The sequence below is a fragment of the Ursus arctos genome, unplaced genomic scaffold (genome assembly GCF_023065955.2).
Source record: "Ursus arctos isolate Adak ecotype North America unplaced genomic scaffold, UrsArc2.0 scaffold_14, whole genome shotgun sequence".
NCBI lineage: Eukaryota > Metazoa > Chordata > Mammalia > Carnivora > Ursidae > Ursus > Ursus arctos.
The window spans coordinates 7,096,703-7,102,702 of NW_026622808.1; positions in this window are offsets into that span (position 1 = coordinate 7,096,703).

Below are 6,000 nucleotides of genomic sequence, written 5' to 3' on the forward strand. Positions count from 1 at the left end.
CGGCAGCGCGCTCCCGCCGCGGGCTGACTCCCCGGGACGGAGCGGGCTGTGGCGGGGGGCGCGCGGCGGCCGGCCCTCACTCACTCACCATGCCCGGCTGCGACTGCAGAGGCGGCGGCGGTGGCGGCGGCGGCGGCGGCGGCGGCGGCGGCGGGGAGCGCAGCGGCCGGAGCGAGCGAGCCGGGAGCCGCCGGCCGGCCGCCTGCACTAGTGCCGGAGCGCGTGCGGGAGGGAGCGAGGGAGACACACGCACTCACACACCCGCACACGCGGGAGCGCCGCGCGGGGAGGGGAGGCGGCGAGGGGAGGGGAGGGGAGGGGAGGGGAGGGGAGGGGAGGGCAGCCGCTCACCGCCGCCCACGTTTACACGCCCGGGCGCCCGGGGGAGGGGGGCTCCTCTTCGCTGCTCCCCCCTCGCGGCGGCACTTGAAGCTCCGCGTCACCAAAGCCCAGGACTCCGCTTCTTCGAAACCGGGACCCCGGCGGCGGAGAGGGGGCCGGGAGCAGGGCGGGAGTGTCCCCTCTGGAGCCGGCCCGCGGCGGAACCAGACCTCCGCTGCCTTTGCCCCGTCCGGCGAGGGTCCCACCTTACCCGAGCCCCAGGCGGTGCGCTGCCTGAGTGGGGACTTAGGGGATCTGCAAGCCTTTGCCTCTCCCTAGTGGCGACGCTCGCAGCGGAGGAAGGAGGCCAAACCCATTGCTACAGGTTCCTAAACTGAGACCAGGGGTCAAGTGGCTTGTCTGCGGTTACAGGGCTGCCAGCGAGCTGGGCCTGCACTCTCTTCCCCTCGGGCACTCTCCTCTCCACCCCACCAACAGCACGGACACGGGCGCGAGACAACCTCAGCGCTGGGTGGCACCCTTTATCGCCTCTTTCCGGGGCTTTTTCTAGAGCATCGGGGCAGAGTTAGAAAAGCTGCCTGAGCCTCTAAGAAAGACTTCAGTTTTCAAATCCCTCTGCAGTAGGTGAAGGAGTGGGGGTGCAGAGAGGAAGGTGTTCCTGTGTGCTTGCCCATGGATCTGTGGAATGGAGTCCTGGGTCTAACTCTAAGCCTTGAGGCCACCCCAAGAGGGAGTCCTAATCATCATCTGTGGCATGCGTCCATGGAGGAGATGGGGGGAAAGGAGAACAAAAAGTAGGGGCCACTGCCAAGATTCTGCCTGTCTGTCCTGGCCTTTTGTGCAAGTGCCCATGTATTCAGGTTGAAGGCAGGGGCAGTTGTCACAGTAGAGATTGTGGGAAGGTTATCCATTAAGTCCCACTCGTGCCTGATCCAAACTGAGGATCCCCCATGCCAGAAAGGCAGAGAGCCTCTGCTTGGAACTCCATAATGGATGCATTGGAACTGGAGCCCAGATTCCAAGACACCAGAGCCAGATCCTGGGATGCCTTCCCTCCCTCTTCCTCTGCACTTCCTCACATCCTCTCAACTGCATCTCACCTGCCACTCTCTTCTTAATGCTTCTGTTCAATAAACACCTATGTAGTGCCTACTCTCCACCAGGCACTGGTAAGTGCTGGGAGAAAAGATGAGTAAGCCAGTCCCCTTCCTCAAGGAGGGAAGCTTGCAGAGCGCTCCGGGAACAGCTAAACAAATGTTTGCCACGTCCGTGGTCACGTCCCATATAAAGGTGGGCACAGAATGCTCTGAGAGCGTAGATGTCAGGCTCCTAGCCTAGCCCTGGAGGGGCAAAGTCAGGGTCAAAGGCAGCTTTCTCCGTGAGTTTATGTGCAGAATCTTGAATGAATAATTAAGAGCTAATGCAGCAAACAGAGGGGAAGGACACTGGCAGCAGAGGGAACATCATTAGCAAAACCAGAAAGATGCGAAGCGGTGAGGGGCTGTAAGCAAAAGGTGTGGTAGTTGAGCAGAAACTCCGAGGGAGTCTTCCAGATAAAGCTGGCAGAAGGGCATTGCATCTCCTGCCAAAGGACTTGAATGGATGCTGCGCTTGACGGAGAGCTATTGGTGGGTTCTGCTCAAGGAGAAGCCACTGTCAGATTTACACAAGCGCGGGCTCTCGAAGTCAACTGGAGTACGGAACGCTGCAGGGGAGGAGAGCAGTTCGGAAGCTGTTCTGACAATCCAGGTAGACATTGACAAAGGGCCGGAGTGGAGCACTGGTAGTCGGTGCCCACAGTGGAGAATGATTAGTATGGTCAAAGAGCTGGTGCAGGGCGGCATTAGCAACGGACATGCTGAAGTGCCTTTAAGAGCCCCAAGCGGAGCGATTCAGCACGAGGGCTTCAAGCTTAGGAGACAGATAAGAAAAGCATATGCGTTTGGGAATCCTAACAGGCGTATGCTTCTGGAAATCACAAAAACATATTCTTGACCTATACTATGCGCAATTGTTTTAAAGATTTTATTTATTTTAGAGGGGGGGGAGGATGTGCGAGAGAACAGGGGGAGGGGCAGCGGGAGAGGGAGGGAGAGAATCTCAAGCAGACTCCCCGCGGAGCGTGGAGCCCAGACACAGGGCTCGACCCGGAGACCCTGACCCAAGCTGAAATCAAGAGTCAGAGGCTTACGCGACGGAGCCACCCAGGCACCCGACTCTGCGCAATTTCTAAGTCATTTCCTGCCTTTTCTTTTCCCTGAGCTTTCATCTCCCCTTCCTTATTCCAGAATTGCCCGTTCCATATCTGGGAGCTTCCTAGCAAGGGGGAGAAACATGTCTTCCTCATGGGGGACTCTAACAAGACTTGATCAGTGGTACTGAGTAAGGGAAATTGCTTTGGATCCTCACATTGTCCCCCCCACAAATGTGTTCTGAACCCCTATGTTCACCGAGGGTAGCATCAGCAAACCCACAGAAAATAATAGTATCTCAGAGCTGGACAGAATCTTGAAGGTTATTCATTCCAACCCTTACTGCAGTGCATTATATATATAATCTATATACATTTATATATATAATTATAATTTATATTTTATTATAATTATATTTTATATAAATAGTAATATAAATAAATATTATATTTTATTATAATTTATATATTGTTTAAAGTTTTATTTATTTAATTTTCAATAATCTTTGCACCTGACATGGGGCTTGAACTCACCACAGGGAGATTAAGAATCACAGGCTCATCTGACTGAGCCAGCCGGCACCCCCGCGTTCTATGTCTTCTTGACACTTCTAGGCCTCCTCGTTTGCCCTTTGTCGTTGACCAGGTAGGCTGCAACCAACTAATACCCATTTGCCTACCAACATCTATTTTTCTCCTTTCTCCTTCTGGTTTCAATTACCTGAATTGTTGACAGGATGAAAGTGTTTTTCCTTTGTGGATTGAATTTATTAAAAAATGCATAGAGAAGAGTTATATTTTTCCTTTTTTTTTTTTTTTTAAGATTTTATCTATTTATCAGAGAGAGCGAGCGAGCACGAGGGAGCAAGCAGGGGGAACGGCAGAGGGAGAGGGAGAAGCAGGCCCCGGCCGAGCAGGGAGCCCGATGCGGGACTCGATCCCAGCACCCTGGGATCATGACCTGAGCCGAAGGCAGACGCTTAACCAGCTGAGCCACCCAGGAATCCCATCTTTCTCAACACCTATACCAACTTCAGACAGCCAGTCCACAGGCTCAAGAGAAAGGGACGCAATCTCTCTGGCTCTCAAGGGTAAATCCCAACTGGGCTAAGGCCACCATGGGAATCCCATTGCCCCGGGGCCAGTGATGAGTTAAGAACAACACATACAAAGGGAGGGAAGTGTTGGGAGAGTCTGGGGAAATTTTCCTCGCTCTGAAAAACAGTGATAATGCCTTACCCTTTTGAGTGTTGTTTCTGTGAATGGTCTGACCTCACAGGGAGGTGGGGGGGGAGGCGGAGGGGGAGGGGGGACCCGTCCTTAGTCGAAGCTGGTATTGACTGGATCATCTTCAGTGCTGCTCACTGCCTCTCTCTGCCTCCTAGGCGCATAGTAAAATGGCCATTCCTGGCCCATTGGTAAGGGAGTAGGAGGGTCGACAAATCGTGGGCAGAAATGATGTATGTTATTTCAGAACCAGAGCATTTAATCACCGCTTCAAGACACTCTAGAGTCCCCATTTTCTTCTGGCATGGCGCTCAGCAATGTTCTATGCGGGAGTGGCTTTGTCAGCCTGTCAGTGATGACCGTAGGGACAGCCCCCCAGTTACTAAAAATGGTGCCCAGCCATGGACATGAAGTAAAAATACACTTGTTCCCTTAAAGCCACTGGAATGGGGTCTGTTACCATTCCAGCATATTCTAGCCCATCCTGATTTATACACTGAAGATGATGGGTGGAAGAATGGAAGGAACGTTATTATCATGGATCCGTGCCCAGGGCTCTCACAACTCTGGTCTTCCAGTAATGTGAAATAATTAAATTCCCTTTTACTGAAGCCTCTTCGAATCCGGAATTTCTCTGACATGCAGCCCAAAGCATCCTAATGGATATATCACGTATTTTTCGTCTCCATTCTGACTTTCTCTAGGGTTTCTAGCTAGCGGTGCAACTTTGGGCGAATCCTACCTCTTCCACGAAATTCGGTTTTCTCCTCTAGGAAGTGGGGAGCTGAGTGGAGGGCGTGTTTCTAACGAGCCACCTCTGTTATATTGTCCCACTGTGAGTCTTTACCATGCCCCCCCCCAAGTATAAGCATGGCCTCGTGGTCCCCTGCTATTGGTCTCCTGCTAGTCTTCAAAGCTCCTGTCCTTCTCTTCTCTCCTTACTCACCCCCTCCAACTGCAATGGTGTCCTTGCTCGTCCTCAGAGCCTTTGCACCTGCTCACTGCCTGGAACCCCTTCAGGCCCTGATGTATGCAAGATTTTTTTCTCCAACCTCCCTATGTTTCTGCTCAAGCATCACTTAGAGAAGCTCCCCTGACCCTTCTGATGAAAACAGCACACCCACCACACTGCTACCCGCCATTTCTTCTTCCACTGTGCCTACCTTCTCCTTCCCATGATGCATCATGGCATTTATCACTAATGGCTACACATGCATTTAGCTATTTTTTGGAAGTTCTTGGGGCGCCTGGCTGGCTCAGTCGGAAGAGCATGCAACTCTTGATCTTGGGGTGGTGAGTTCGAGCCCCACCTTAGGTATAGAGATTACTTAAATAAAGAATACTTTAAAAATTTTTTTTTAAATAAAATAAAAGCTCTCTTCTCACCTGCTGCTAGAATGCCCGCTCTTGCTTGAACATTGCTGCTGTTTTGTTGGCTGCTGTATTCTCAATGTCTGGAACACTACTTGGCACACAGTAGGCTGTGGTGGGCACAGAAGGACACATCTCCAGCTGTCAGCTCCTCTAGGGACACAGGCTTCTCCTCCAGGAACACAGGCTTCCGTCCCTGAGTGGCCCGCGTCCAATGACTAATCAAATTGCGAGTACAAAGGCCTAGCTATTTTAGCCCAGTGCAGGAACTCTGATGGGCCATATTTTCTCCAAAGGCCCAGGCTCCCTGTGGCCAAGGCTTTGTCGGGCCATTATTAGATCTGCACAATCCTGCTTCCTCCCCCTAAAAAAGAGCCTGTCAACATTTGTCTCAGCATCTGCTTCAAGAGAAAGGAGCTCACACCATCGGCATTCAGGAAATATGTGTTGAACGAATGAATGAGTCTATGATCCCCAAGTTCCCTCAATGGCATCCCTGTAAGTGACCATACGGCTTTTGCTGTAGGACATCCAGTGACAAGTTAGAAACTATCTCCTAAGGCCATCCATTCCAATGTTAAATAGTTCTAATAGTTGAAAATCAGAATACATTGCATTTTGTTATCGTTGCCGGTAAGCAAATCAATTTTTTGGTTCATACCGAGCTTCGAGTTGACTAGAGTCTTTTTCACACCTGGACTAGTTAGGATGACTTTTGGCATTCATGTGAACCCTTCATACATAGTTTAGTTAATCTTATGGAGCTGAGCCCATGACTCCAGCTTTTTGAGCATTTGGGGAACTTGCCATCCGATGTGTTAATTCTCCCAACATTCTTTCCCCCTTTTTTTGAGCCAAGGTCTCAAACC